Source organism: Dasypus novemcinctus, chromosome 19 (genome assembly GCF_030445035.2).
Source record: "Dasypus novemcinctus isolate mDasNov1 chromosome 19, mDasNov1.1.hap2, whole genome shotgun sequence".
In the NCBI taxonomy this organism is placed as follows: domain Eukaryota; kingdom Metazoa; phylum Chordata; class Mammalia; order Cingulata; family Dasypodidae; genus Dasypus; species Dasypus novemcinctus.
Window position 1 is genome coordinate 31,059,628 of NC_080691.1, and position 16,175 is coordinate 31,075,802.

At 45.6% G+C, this 16,175-nt stretch overlaps 1 pseudogene; it reads left to right on the forward strand.

Annotated features, from left to right (window-relative positions):
• The first annotated feature begins 317 nt into the window (after positions 1-317).
• LOC101419811 (large ribosomal subunit protein uL18 pseudogene) lies at positions 318-1,192 on the forward strand (annotated as a pseudogene).
• The last annotated feature ends 14,983 nt before the right edge of the window (positions 1,193-16,175 follow it).

Here is a 16,175-nt window from a genome sequence, read left to right on the forward strand (position 1 = left end):
TTTTTCAGGAAGGAAACTGAGGCCCAGAGAAGAGAAGTCACTTGTCACACACCTGATTAGGGGCTGAGCTGCTCTTTGCATTCAGGTCCATTTGATTCTGGGGCTGAAACTCTTAAGTCAGCTATTAAATTGCCTCCACTGACTGTAAGCTCTAGAGCAGCACTGTCCGGAAGAAATACAATGCAAGTCACAAAGGCCATTTTAAATTTTCTAGTAGCCTCGTTAAAAAAAGTAAAAAGAGCCCCCCCACACATACATAGTGGTCCTGGGCCTGCAGGTCTGTGGTGAGCCGCAGATGCTTGTCTCTGTTCTGCATGATGGGGTTCGTTAAATTTGTCAAGAATAAGGCCTATTTCAAGAGATACTAAGTGAAATTTAGAAGACGACGAGATTGCAAAACTCATTACTGTGTTTGGAAATGCCTGGCAATCCCAGATAAAAATAAGTACAGCACACCCAATACAGGATGATAGTTCATGTCACTAACAGGGGTATCATTTGTCAGATTGCTTACACCCATATAGAAGGGGATGTGATGGTCTGTGCAGCTGATGCTCATGAACTTCCCATGTATGGTGTGAAGGGTGGCCTGACAAATCATGCTGCAGCACACTGCACTGGCCTGCTGCTGGCCACAGGCTTCTCGACAGGTTTGGCACAGACAAGATCTATGAAGGCCAAGTGGAGGCAACCGAGAGCAATACAATGTGGAAAGGATTGATAGTCAACCTGGTAGCTTCACCAGCTATGTGGATGCAGGACTTGTCAGATCTACCAATGGAAATAAAGTTCTGGGGGCTCTGAAGGGAGCTGTGGATGGAGGCTTGTCTATCCCTCCTGGTACCAAACGATTCCCCAGTTATGATTCAGAAAGCAAGGAATTCGATGCAGAAGTACATTGGAAGCACGTCGTGGGTGAGAATGTTGCAGATTATATGTGTTACCTAACAGAAGAAGAAGAAGATGCTACAAGAACCAATTATCTCAATACATGAAGAACAACCTAACCCCAGGCTCAGTGGAGGAGAGGAACAAGAAAGCCCATGCTGCCATATGAGAGAATCCAGGCTATGAGAAAAAGCCTAAGAAAGTAGTTAAAAAGAAGAGGTGCAACCGTCCCAAAATGTCTCTTGCCCAAAAGAAAGATCAGGTAGCTCAGAAGAAGGCACATTTCCTCAGAGGTCAGGAGTAGGCTGCTGAGAGCTAAACCAAACCACAATTCTCTATAATAAAGACAATAAATTTATTAAGCTGTTTAAAAAAAAAAAAGTAAAAAGGAACAGGTGAACTTCATTATAGTAATGTATTTAATGTGTAACTCAATATATCTAAAATATTATAATTTCAGCATGAACTCAATATAAAACATTATTAAGATATTTTGAATTCTTTTTATCATGCCAAGTCTTTGAAATCTGTTGTGTATTTTGCATCTAGAGCACCTCTCGACTTAAACTGGCCACATTTCAAATACCCACATGTGGCCAGAACTACCATAGCGGCTGGTATAGCTCTAATGATATGGATATACACTTGCAGAGCTGGGAAGAATATCCAGATTCTTTTGACTCTGAATTAGGAAGTGTCACCACTGCCACTCAAAGGCCTCATTATGGTGGAGGTGAAGGAGCTGAGCCACTTGTGTCTCTAGCAGCTGGACTAGTCCAGTCGCCAGGTGACCTCATGCCATGAGCACAGGAGCTCCAGCCTCTTCCTGGCTGTGGGCAGATTCCAGAACCCCAGCTCAGGGTCCAGCTTGCTCTGGAGCCAGTCTGTGCTTAACGGGACATCTAAGCCCAGCCTTAGCCAGGGGACCCTGGTGAACCAGAAATGGCCCTGCTGAGATGACTAATCTAGCTTCTTCAAGCTGACAGGTAGTGGAGTGAGAGCCCATGACTGCCTTTGAACCCCAGCTCAGTCCTTCCTAGCTGGAGGACTTGGGCAAGCCTCTACCTACTGCTCAGTAAAATCAGGGTCATAGCAAGACCTCCTTCTTCACAGGGCTGCTGGAGGATGGAATGAGGAACTATAAGCCTCCCTTTTACCTCGTGAGCATTCTCATCATACCAGAAATTGGTTGAACATGTTACAGAGAAGTACTGTTTTTATCTCCATTTTACAGATAGACTGTGGCTCTAAGAGATGAAATAACTCACCCAGCATCATATAACTTGCAAGGGGAGGGTTCAATGATCCTAGACCCTTTCCTGCAGGGTGGTTGTGAAGATAATTAAATAAATTAAAGGAAAGTGCTTTGAACTATGTGGGCACATAGTATGTGCTCTGTAGATTTTTACTCCCATTATGATTATCGACACTGATATCATCAGCATTGTCGCTGTCATCATCTTTATTATCATGATCCTTGTCATCATTGTTTTCTGCCTCCCCATGTGCTTTGGTAGCACAGAGCATGGTGCTGGGCACCAAATTGCTGAGCCTACCTTGAGTGAGTTTCTTAACCTTCTTAAGCAATAAATTATGTTAAACTCAACCGATTATGCAGAAATAAAGGTCAGGCTGAAAGATGATTCTTGTTTGGAACACATGCGCACATACAAGCACACACTCACAGCTACAGCCTGGAGATTTTCTTTGGTCAAGGTACACAGCCAGGGAAACGGACTTTGGCCCAGTGGTTAGGGCGTCCGTCTACCATATGGGAGGTCCGCGGTTCAAACCCCGGGCCTCCTTGACCCGTGTGGAGCTGGCCAGGCGCAGCGCTGATGCGCGCAAGGAGTGCCGTGCCACGCAAGGGTGTCCCCCGCGTGGCCCCCACGCGCAAGGAGTGCGCCCGTGAGGACAGCCGCCCAGCGTGAAAAAGAAAGAGCAGCCTGCCCAGAAATGGCGCCACCCACACTTCCCATGCCGCTGACGACAACAGAAGCGGACAAAGAAACAAGACGCAGCAAATAGACACCAAGAACAGACAACCGGGGGGGGGGGGGGGGGGGAATTAAATAAATAAATAAATCTTTAAAAAAAAAAAAAAAAAAAAAAAGGTACACAGCCAGCACACAGCTTTGAGAATGCCTTTGAGGCAAGAAAAATAAGTTATGCACTATTGGTCCTGGAGAGTTTATTTTTTCCTTCCCAGTCCAAGAAGGCTCAGGGAAAAGAGACTCCATCTTCAGCTTCTTGGCCACCCTTGGGGAAGCTGCCAAGTTAAATAACCTCTCTTGGGTCTTTAATGTGCTACTCAAACAGAGGGGACCTTGTTTGGGATGTTTTATTTATTTATTTGTTAGCACCACTGCTGACCATATTTATTCATAGTCACTGCAGGTAAAGCTCTGGGCAGAACAGGCAAGGGAGTGCTCTGTGGACATCTTTCCTCTCACCCAGAGTGAAAGCCTCCCTAGGACTTCTTCCTTTCTCCATTCCTGTCCCCACAAAATGTACTTGTCCAGTGTCCTAATCCCTCCCCACTGCTACTCTATTATTTAAAGCCACTGACAGGATGGTGATGATGGCTGGACCCACAGCATATTTGCATGACACAGAGGTCTTCTTGAAATACAAGGCTCTGGGTGGGTGGGATCAGCAGAGTGTAGAATGGAATTTCAAAGAAGGGGAGTGGTTTTTGCACCACACAAACCACTTAACACCGAAAGCCTCCAAGCTTCACATTGGCTTTTCCGTCTTGACCTTTCTATAGAGGCCTGTAGACAACCCAGTGTGCAATTCTTTGGTCTCAGCAGGGCCAGGGGAACTCCCTAGAATGTACTGAACTAGGGCACTCATTCAATGAGGTTTCTTGAGCATTTACTATGTGTTAGATCCCCAGGTATAAGAGAAAATGATATAAAATCTAGCTCCATGGATCTCACATGGTAAAGGAGATTGTGATGGTTACTTTTAGGTGTCAACTTGGAGAGGTTATGGTGTCCAGTTGTTTGGTAAAACACTGGCCAAGATGTTACTGTGGAGACATTTCATAGATGGGATTAGCATCTACAATCAGTTGACCTTAAGTAAAGGAGATGACCCTCCATAATATGGGTGGACCTCCAAGCAGCATAATCTAGGGCTCTAGAGATACAATTTCTGCCTCAAGACTTCAACAGAGAGAGACAGAGACTTCTTCAATTCTGCCACACTGCTACGTTTTTAATGGAAAATTGATCACTTCTTTGTCTAAGGAAGTCTCTGACATTTGTTGACTGAAGTCCCAGCCTCCTTTTACCCTTTGCCCCCCTTCTTCCAGCATAAGTACCCCACATTTCCTTTGCAGAATTCACATCTCCTCCAGCCAATGAGGTGTGAATGTAGTTGACCCCACCCTTAACTCCAAAAGTGAGACCTGACTGGCCTAAGCCAATCAGCATAGCCCTTTTCCCTCTCCCTTCTCAGTGACTGGCTCTGGAACAGGCAGGTGACCTTATCAGAACCAATGAGACTTTGACTGGGAGAGAGCAGTTCTAGCTTCTTATGGATTTGGGGGTTTGGGAGAAATGAGCTTGGGCTGCTGGGGTCCTCTTGCTACCATCAGGGGAGCCAAAACCTGGGGGAAGGTAAAGATGAGAGATGTAGAGAAACTGAGATCTGGTAGCCTTCTCAGAGCCTAGATCAAGCCACCACCTGAAACACCTATACTTGTGGATTTTAATGTTTATGAGCCAAAATAAATTCCCTTTTTACAAAGTCCCCTTAAGTTGTAGGTTTTTTCCCCTCACTTTCGACATAAAAAATCCTTTCTGATTCAGAGCTGTTGCAGAATTCCTACCCAGGTTCATAAACACCCACTGTCTGGACTACAGGGAACCAAATAGGTCAGCCAGCAGAAACCTGGGATAAAATGGAAGGGGGAGCTTTCCAGGACAAAGATTTGAGATGACCATGAACCCAAGAAGCAGAATTGACTTTGCAGAGAGTTTAAATGTAGTCCATGGTTTCCTTAAGAAATAGCAATTATAATAATGGTTTCTGTCCATTAAATACGTGACTATTACATTTTATGCATTATCTCATCCTATCCTTAGCATCAGTGGGGTAGGGGTGAATATTTCCATTTTAAAGTTGAACACACTGAGACCCATAAAGGTGAACTGGCATACTCAAAGGCACACAGTGATTAGACAGAAGAACTGGGCCTGGAGCCCAGGTGGGTCTTAACCCATCGTCACCTCTTAACCATCACCAGGTATATTGGGGAGGATCCTGTTTCCCCTCTAGTAGATGTGACTTAAATGTCTGCAAGCAAATGACAAAGTATGTGAATTTCATCAGGTCTATTTTCTCCACTTAACCTTGGCAGGATCCCAAGGGCAATAAGCACTCCCCTAGAAAGGTAAGAGGACTTTGCTGAAGCTAACAGATGATTCTGCTTGGGTCTAGCAGCCCTAACAGAATCGCAATGTAGAAATGTCCTGAGCATTCGCACCTACCGCCAGCACCAGTTCTTGATTCCAAGACTCATTAGACGACGCCATCACAATAATACCAAGAGTTGTCTTTCACTGGGTGCCCACAGGCCTCTGAGGCAGGTGCTATGATGACCCCCGTAGTGCAAATGGGGAAGCTAAGACTCAAAGAGGTAAAGTCACTGATCCAATATTAGGGAGCTAGAACAAGACGCAAACAAAAACCTGGCTTCCAGAATGGGATGTTTTTCAATACAAAGTTGCTTCACTGCAGCACTAAATAATATTCAGTCACAAAGTGAGGAAGTCATTCCCTTTTAATCCTTCTGATGACATCAAGACTATCTCCGTTTGGTGCTAATAGATCTTAAGGCCTCTCCAAAACTTGCCAATCTGTCTTTGTGACAGAAAGAGACCTCAAGCTCAGAGCCCAGGCAGGTAACGGGGTTTCATTTTTGTAGTGTTTATAATGATTAACCTCTATTTAGGGCAAATCACATTGATTTCATATTTGTAGGAAAGTTAACTTCTTAAGCAATTTTCAGGGAAAAAAGTCAATAAAAAGAAAAATAAGTGAATCATAGGACAGGATGTGGCAAAATCATGAAGGTGCTTTGCTCATGACTTATTTGGGAGTTGTCTGCACCACACACTCAGTGGAACCCAAAATTCTGCCTCATTGGCTCAGCAAATGCATAAGTCCAACATAGAAAGGATAGGGCATGTGGGAAAAGGCGAGTGAGCCCCATTTCCTCCCCAGCCTCTCCAGGTTCACCCACCTGAAACCTCAAAACAGATGACAGATGCCGTGCTGGAGTGGGACATGACAACCTGGGGGCCTCTGGTCTCATAACCCTGGTTAAGGCCTGGACCATCTGCTCACCCAGCATGGAGATGGGGAATGGATCCTTCCAGAAAGCTGATGTGAGGGAGGGAGGCGTTCCTAGTTATGTCTAGACCTGAGAGTCGACAGTGTCTGCTAAAGCAAACATCCCCTTACCCTCTGCCCCTCCCATGCCACTCCCACAGACACATCTAAGATAGGGGCTCTTAACATTTTTTGTTCCACAGACCCCTTTGCCAGTCAGGTGAACCACGGACCCCTTCTCAGAATGTCGTGGCAGATAGTTTTATGACACTCAACATTGGCATGTCTTTAAATTAAATTTTAGGATTATTCAAAATTATGTTTTACAACTTTCCCAATAATTCAATCTCTGATAACCTAACATGGTTCAACATCTGTTCACAGTCATTTTCGGCAAACATTTAGAAATTTGAGTTTTCCCATGGCATCATAAAGCCATCTCCACCATCTTTACCAACCTTTTTGCAGACAATTATCCAATGCCCTCAGAAGATGCAACATCAAAATAAAATTCATAGTAAGACCATACTATACTTTGTTTCATTTAATAAATACATCACACCTGCATCAAAACAAGAAGAATGTTTTTTTGAATTTTCAATTCAGGCTCATAGACCCCCTAAAACCATGGACCCCTGGTTAAGAACCCCTGATCTAAGAGGAATGAGTGCTCAGATCCACCATAAGATTTGCAAAAGGAAGCTCCCAGCAGCTCTGTTCACAATGGCCCCAAGCTGGAGAAGCAACTTGTTTTTGACTGAATTGTGTCCCCCAAAAGGCTTGCTCAAGTCCTAACCCATGGTCCTGGGAATGTGCCCTTATTTGGAAATAGGGCCTTTGAAGATGTTATTAGTTAAGCAGTGGCCAAACTGGACTAGGGTGGGCCCTCATTCGATATGACCAGTGTCCTTATAAGAAGGGGAGAATTGGACACAGATGATTGAGGCAGAGATTGAACTCAAGTGTTGCCAGCAAACCCTCAGAAGCTGGGAAGAGACAGGGGAGGACTTTCCCCCCAGATTTCAGACTAGTAGCCTCCATGAGAGCATGCATTTCTGTTGTTTGAAGTCACCTAGTTTGTGTTCCTAAGAAAAGCTAAGATACCACCTAAATGCCCTTCCACAGGAGAGGGGATAAAATATGAGTGGGAAAGGAATGAGCTCTGATATAGTACTACAGTGAAGAAACCAGACATGAGAGAAAAGATACTGCGTGATTCCATTTCCATGAAGTTCACAGACAGGCAAAACTAATCTATAGTGAGAGGACTCAGAAGACTGGGGAGAGGGAGGTATCCTCTAGGGAAGGGTGCAAAGAAACATTTTGGTATGATGAGATGCTCTGTTTCTTGATCTTGGTGACCCTGACTCTATAACTTTGTAAATATTTAACAAGCTTGCCCTAAAGATTTTGTTCTTTACTAAAAGGTTTGTCAAACCAACCCTCACCCCCACAAAAGGTTTGGGATGTAACGAAAGTTGAAATAAATGAATAACTATTACATCTAGTGGCAATGCCAACCACTTCCTTACTGAGCCCTGGGATGTGGAGAAGTCTGAGACTCCACTGAGATTTCAAACAGGCAATCATTAATGCCTCTGAATATCCATCCATCCAATCCATCCATCCATCCATCCATCCATTCAATACTCCTGGGCAACCACTTCTTCATTCTCTCTCAAGACATTAGCACTTTTTCTTTATTTTTTTCCTCTCTGCTTAGTGTATTAGTTTCCCAAACTGCTGTAACAAATCACTACCAATTTAGTGGCTTAAAGCAATGCAAGTCATTCTCTTACAGTTTTGGAGGTCAGAATTCTAAAATCAAGATGTCAGCAGCACTGTGTCTTTCTGGGAGTTCCAGGGGAGAATCTGCTTCCTTCCTTGCCTTTTCCAGTTTTTTGAGGCTTATGACCCTGTATCACTCCAACCTCTGCTTCTGGCATCACATCTCCTACTGCTCGCTTGGATCATCCTGCCTCCCTCTTGTAAGGACCCTAGTGATCACACTGGGCCCACCGGGTAATCCAGGACCCCCTTTCCATCTCAAGATCCTTAACTTGATCCACAAAGTCTCTTTGCCACGTAGGGTAACATATTTGCAGGTTCTGGGGATTGGAACATAGACATCTTTGGGGGCCATGATTCAGCCAACCCTATTAGAAAGAATAGCGTAGACTTTTTAAAAGCAAAGATCTTAGAATGAGATCAGACCCACTGGGGTTCAGATAACTCTCCTACCACTTACTAGCTTCGTGTCCTTGGGAGCTGATTCAGGCTCTCCTGAAATCTCATTTTCCCACCTATATAATGGAGATGTTGCTATGTACTTCCTTTGGGTTCCTGGGGAGGATAAGTGAAGGGATGTGTAGTATGGAACCTGGCACATGGTAAAGGCTCAGTAAATAGTCTGAGTATTCAGTGGTGCTCAATGAACAAATGATAGTGATGAAAAAACCACAAGTAAGAGCTGGAAAGTGTGTTACCCAGGTCTGTTGGACTCAAGAATCCATGTCTGAAGGGCCCCCAGGACTGGGCAGAGGTCACTGGAGAGGGCCTGCCCCCTGTCCCTGGAGGGAATGAGTTCTCCAGGATGTTGGGAGGAGGGTTGAGGTGTGTTCCTCCTCCAACCAGGGAATGGACACCTGAGCTTTTCTGGTGACTGCCTGTTGTTTATCAGGGATGGAAGTTCCTTGGCACTTTGGGAAGCAGATGCTGAAATGCAGAATATAGTGTTTTTTTTTTCTTTCTGCCCAAAGCAGAACTTGGCTCACCTGTGTTTAGAGCACACTGATGAAGATGGAATGAGAAAGGTTTACAAGCCCTGGGGACTCAGGAAGTCACTTTCATCTGAGTGCAAAGTGGGTTGGGAGGGGGTTGAGGTTCCCCCAGCCCATCTTCCCAGGTGCATGCACTCGAATTTTCAACATAGCTTCTGAAGGAGACTCTGTGATTCCCAAGTGAACGAACAGGGTTCCAAGAGTTTGCAGGAGAGACATGAGCCTGCAAAGGGGTGCCAGGGCTTCCTCAGGGACCTGAGCCACAAGCCAGAGGAGGAAATGTGAGCAATATGACCAATATTATCTTCATGCCACCAGCCAGTTCACCCTCCTCCCTTTCTGCCCTCCCAGAGCTGGCCTCACCAAAGCCAAGGGCAGGCTTTAGCATGGACAGTCCAAGCTTAACTCCCATCTTTGCCACTTGGCACCTGTTTGACCTGGGTGGGTGCCATACCCCTCTCTGAGCCTCAGTATCCTCGTCTGTAAAATGGGAGGGTAGAGATGGTATGGGGCCTTGGTGAGGGTTAATCAGAACAACAGTACCTTGTGGAAGCGTGGTGAATTCTGCATTCCAGGGGTCTGGTTATTTTCGTGAGGTGGAACTTTCATTTTACAGACAAGGTGACTGAGAAGGAAAGTGACTTACCCAAGTGCCTTAATTTGCCAGAGCTGCTCTGACACACGCCGCACAATGGGGTGGCTTAAACAACAAGCATTCATCGTCTCATAGTGCTGAAGGTGAATAAAGATGCCAGCAAGGCCACGCAGTGTCCCCAAGTTGTGACGTCCTGGCAACACCTGTCCTCTGTCACATGGCCACCTCTTTCTCTGTGTCTGCTCTCCTGCTTTGCACTGCCCATGCGCTTCTAGCAACTAGGCCTGAATTTCCCCTCTTTTAAGGCCTCCAGTCATGAATTAAGGCCCATCCTGACTCAAGCTGGCCTCATTTAAATAGGATCTTCAAAGAGTCCACACCTTAACAATTAACACCTTTAAAGGTCCTGTTTACAAACGGGCTATTACATCCATAGGAGCAGAGTTGAAGACTTGAGCATGTCTTTGTGGGGGGACCGCCAACACTAAGTCACACAGCCAGCTTGTTAGAGGGCATCTCCCAATTCTGACCAGCGCTCGACCCACCGCAAGCTGCCCAGGAATCACAGGGCGGAACAAATGAGTAGTAGTAACACAACAACCAGAGGCATCATACAACGTCACTTCATGCCGGGCTCTGTACTAATCCACAAAATGCATTATGGTATTTTCCTACAATAGCCTTGCAGTGTTGACTGGAACTAACATTTCCATTTTACAGATGAAGAAACAGGTTTGGAGAGGTGAAATAACGCACCCCACGTCTCACAGCACATGTGTGGTGGTGGCACCCTTTGAAATCCAACCTGCACAACTCCAAACTCCATTCTCTTTTCCACGATGCCCTGCTCTCCCCCATCTGCTTTCAGTTAATCCTCCTAATAACCCAATGAGGTGGTTTCTGTTATTTCTACCATTTTATGGATGAGGAAACTGAGGCTCAGAGAGGCAATGGGACAAAGACAAGGGTTGCACAGCTCTTCAGTGGCAAAGCTGGGACTTGAATCCAGACATCTGGTTCCCAAGTTTGCACTCTTGATCATTTTCTGCTTCTGTGAAATCCTGGGTTTACTGAATATTATACTGTATTGTCTGTATTGTATTGTGTAATATTATACTATATTACTCTCTTATTATATTACACTATACTATGGCGGTATTATACTACTCTACGGTATTACACTATACTATCATTGTATTATACCATATTATGTTATATTATACTATATGATACTATACTATCACTGTATTATGTTATACTAAATTATATTATACTGTATTATATTATACTATATTACCCTCTATTATATTATATTGCTACATTACATTATACTGTATTATACTATATTACTCTCTACTATATTATACTATACTATTGCTATACCATACCATATCATATACATAAGTCTTATCTATCATATCACATCATACAGTAATATATGTAGCTACAGAGTGACCTAGATGGCATGTGAAGCAAGGCCTGACCTCAGGCTTTGAAGTGAGTCCTAAGAACTGGCCTGCCCTTGCCCACCCATCTTACCAACATCCTCCTGCCAAACTCACTGAGGTTCATTTCATGGTGGGTTTCAAAGAAGCTACCCCTTGGCAGCCTCCAAAGGCAAAGCAGCCCATACCCCAGTCCAGTTAAGCTCCTAAATTAACACGGAGGCTGAAACAAGGCACAGCTCTCAAATTGTTGTGTCATGTCTAATACCTCCATGAGCCCCCAGTGGCCCAGCATCCCTTTATCCTGGCATGGGGGGAGCTCAGAAGCCCCCACAGCCAGAAACGCCCCCAAGGATAGTGAACCCTTGGATTCAGTTGCTTGCCAGGGGCAGTTTGTAATGGAAAAAAGTCAACACTGAAGAAGACAAATGATGGCAAGGCCCTTCCTCCCATGCCTGGCCCCCTGGAGGAGATGTCTCAGGGGCCGCTGGGGGCTCACAGGGCAGGGACACCAGCTTCCTCCTTTGGCAGAAACACACAGCCCAAGAGGAGTCACAATCAGCCCCACGTCTAGGCAGGCCTGAGCTGCTAGTAGGGCTGTCGGCATCACGAGACCACTTATCCAGCCAGATGGTCATTCATTGTTCAGTGAGAGTTTGTTGAGCACCTACTACGTGCCAGGCCCTGTGTGCTCGGGAGGCAGAGATGAGCAGGACAGAGACCCTGCCTCTATGGGGCACACAATCGAGTGGCAACTGCAGTTTGTGGAACTCTAGGGAAGCTACTCTCCTCTCTGCATCCTGGTTCTCCCTTCTGTAAATGGGCATCGCCATAGTACCTGCTCCATAGAGTTGCTATGAGGACTAAGTGAGTTAACATAACTAAGGGCTCAGACAGAGTGGCACACAGAAAGCACTAGACACGTGCTCGTGGTTGTAATCTCAGGGCTGTGATGGGGCAGTGGAGCAGGCCAAGGGGGAAAGGCGTTGTCAAGGGTGACACCTGAGAAGGTGACTTCAGGTTAAGAAAAGGTGAGCCAGACAGAGCAGCAAAGACAAACATCCTCCAGTGGGAAAGGGCATGGCTCGTTTCAGGTACAAAGAGAGGCTACGAGGGCAGAGCGTGGCGAGTTCTGATTTTATTCCAGGGGCAGCAGGGAGCTACAGACGGTTTAAGGAAGGGACCTGATCAAATTTGTCTTTCAGAAAGAAACCTTGAGCTGCGGTACGGAGGGTGTTACAGAAATCCAGCAAGAGACGGAGTGGTCTGGATCAGAGCAGCTGAAGGTGAGGCTACAGGCATGAGAGACACAGAAGGTAACTGAGGTTCTGTTCCTTCCACAAGGGCAGGGACGGGGTATCTGCCTTGTTCACCACCGAATCTCTGGCCCCTGAAACAGCATCTGGCACACAGTAGGTGCTCAGTAATACTTGTGGAATGAACAAATTGAGGGTGAGGGAGAGGAGGGACTTGGGATAGTGTGATGACCTGTGCTGACCTCAGGATGGTGCTGCTGTCAGGGAGGGCTGCTGGGCCGGCTGAGTAGCTATGGAGGCCCCCCTGGGATAGGGCATCTCCATTCACCCTCCAGGAAACAAGCATTGCTGCATCCATTTCCCAGAGATGGAAAAAGACAGAGAGAGACAGAGCAACTTGCCCAAGCTCACACAGCACAGAAGGCGCAGGGCTTGGACTCTGCATCTGGTGCTCTGTTGACCATTCCTCAGTTTGGTCCAGAGCATAAGGACCACCCAGAGGCCTGCTGTGGCAGGGAGGGGCATCATGCCAGGTTGCATTTTATTGCTTAGAGCCTCGGGTTTTTCTCCAAAGTGGAAAACTCTGCAGCTAAGTTAAAGGGTCGTCTTCCCTTCTGGCTGTGCCCTTGAACCCAGCATGGGTTCCCTATGCACTCACTCCCAGCCCCACCACTCCAGGGAAATTTAATCTCTGGGTGTCTGGTTCCCTGACACACCACCAGGAAGGAGGTCAGTAGGGGCAACTGAATTATTAGCATCAATAATTGACCCAGAGCTGGGGTGGCCACCAGAGATGTAACCCAATGTAGTAGGTTGTCTGTGGCACCTCAGACCGTGGCTTGGTGCTCAAGGCCTCAGGCGAGCCTCCCATGGGCTACAGGAGCATCTCTGGAGGAAAGAATTCCTGTTCGATTTCACTATCTGTTTCTCTATTCCCTATTTCTAGCAAATGGCCAGGCCCCTTATGTCACCCAGCCTCAGTGCTGTTTGCAGAGCAAGAAACCGAAACAGCCCATGAATGTCCTCTGTAGGAGGCCAGGGCAGGGTGGCAAACTCAGATGCCTGTAGGGGCCAAGGCAGGTAGAGGGGGCCACATGGCAGTTGAAGAGGAAGGAAGAGCAGGAAAACACGTGCCCCTCCGAGAGGGCAGCGCCTGCTGCTCAGCTTCAGCCCATCACGTTTTCAGGAGACACCGGACACATATATTTTTGTATAAAATAATCCATTTTCAAATGTGGGAGCTAAATTAATTCATTCTTGAAAACACCCAGCAAGTCAAAGCAAAGCACCTGGAGGCCTCTCTCACTCTTATACAACAGTCTGTTTGCAGTTTGCATACTAGGCTGCAAGCTCCTCCATGAGTCCCTGGAGGGTCATGGGGAAGAGGCTGGGGGCCGGTAAGGAAATGCTTGTTCTGAGACAAGAACAGACAAAGGCACAGACAAACCTGGGAGTGCCCACAGGTGGTGGCTGGATCCCTGTTGCCAGAAAAACCAACCTGAGCAAAAATCCCCTGCCCCACCCTGGGCCTGGAGGTAGCAGAGTTTCTAGACTCAGAGGAAATGTGCAGGGTGGGTGAATGGTTTTTGTGTTTTTTTTGGTGGTGATCAGGTGGACAGGATCAGCCCCTGGGGATATCTGTCCATCCTGGGGTCAGGGAGCCCCTGAAATTACTAAAATTAAATTTCTTGCAACCCAGTAGACTCCAATTCTAATTTGAATTAATTTAGAGAGATTTAAGAAAGTTGCTATTTTGAGCACACCTGCATTTGTGGGCTTCAATAGATTTCTTGATACCCACCACCCATACCTCTTCACCTGGGCAAAATTCAGCAATCTGTCAAGCCAGATTCGTAAATGTGCTGGGTCTTAATTACACAGACAGGGCCTGGATTTTAACTATTCTTTGAAAGGCTCACTGAAATCCAACCCAAATTCACCCATTGATCCCTTTACAATAGGGAAACGCACATCTGTGAAGCCCCCACTATGTGCCAAACACCTTACATGAATTTTTGTAAGTAATTTTAACAGCTACTAATAGTTGGGCACTTACCAGGTGCTGAGCTGACCTGACTGGTTAACCTGTGAGTTTTTTTTTTTTTTTTTTGTCGTCATACAGAATAATTTCTTTTTTTTTTTTCTATTTTTTTTAATTGATTTTGTAATAATAATACATTAAAAATATATATGTGAGGTCCCATTCAACCCCACCCCTCACCCCACCTCTCCCCCCCCCCCCCCAGCAACACTCGTTCCCATCATCATGACACATCCATTGGATTTGGTAAGTACATCTTTGGTCACCTCTTCACCTCATAGTCAATGGTCCACATCATGGCCCATACTCTCCTCCATTCCATCCAGTGGGCCCTGTGAGGATTTACAATGTCTGGTGATTGCCTCTGAAGCACCATCCAGGGCAGCTCCATGTCCCAAAGACGCCTCCACCTCTCATCTCTTCCTGCCTTTCCCCATACCCATCAGCCACCATGTCCACTTTTCCCAATCCAATGCCACCTCTTCTATGTGGACATTGGATTGGTTGTGTCCATTGCACCTCTATGTCAAGAGGAGGCTCAGATTCCACATGGATGCTGGATGCAATCCTCCCACTTTCAGTTGTAATCACTCTAGGTTCCATGGTGTGGTGGTTGTCCTTCTTCAACTCCATCTTAGCTGAGTGTGATAAGTCCAATAAATCATAATGTAGGTGCTGGAGTCTGTTGAGGCTCAGGACCTGGCTATCACATTGTCAGTCCAGAGATTCAAATCCGCTAAATATATCTTAAACCCCAACATTAACTGCACCTCCATCACCTTAGCATGAAAGTCTTATGAAGGAAGATCCCATCTGAGTCCAGATTCATCACACATAAACACCAGTTCCAAAAAGGGGCCATCTGACCTGGTAGTTAACCCCATCGGCCATGACCATAACTCCCATGGGTCTCTTTAGCCCTCGAAGGAACCGATATCTGGGGGTTGTATCTGCTTTATCTGTCTCTCTGACTCTGCTCAGTTGTGCATGAGGGCAATCCTTCTGCCAGCCTCCAGACTCTTTTTTAGAAACTCGTAGCCATATAAACTCATTTCTCTTTTCCATTTCCCCCTTACTTTAGAACCTGTGAGTTTACCCATCCTACAGAGTGGGCAACAGCTGAGAGATACTCTGCTCCTCTGAAGTTACCTGGTTCTAAGTAGAAGAGCCAGGAGACAGAGCTGGGACACACCTGGCTCCAGAGTGTGTGTTTGTAAAAATAAAATAAAAAAATAAAAGATATAATTCACATGAAATTCAAAAGAATTTTAACAGCATGGAGCCTCATACCATTTAGTTCTACTCAGAACTCAGAGAAGTTCTGTCATCTGTTAAATTTTTTCTGAGTAAGTACATGGCTTAAAAAGCAGATCATATATAAGGAGTTTGTTACATAACAGTCTAAACAGGGTGTAAGCAAGAGAGTAATGTAAAAGGGGGTTGGTAGAACAATATAAATAATATAAATGCTATTTATTTGTCTGTCGTGATTTTTAAGCCAAGAAAATAATAACGTGGACATCATCGGTCACCTGCTGAAATTGTCAGATTTCCATCTGAGGATCTTGAAACTATTAAAAAGGAAAAGGTAAAAGCCCCATGCTATGCTTTACTGGCATAATGCATGTCTCTCTGACAGGCTTTGTTAAAAGATGGTTCAGCTAACTATTCCTATAAGCTATTTTGTGAAATGGCATTGTTGCTGACTGTTGAAAAATGGAGAAACAAAATGCAAAAAGAAAAAAAAAACCTATATATTTTTTGTTCATGTGGGATTTTCAGAGTTTTGGCAAGTATTTAGGAAGCATCTCAAAAATCAGTCTCAAA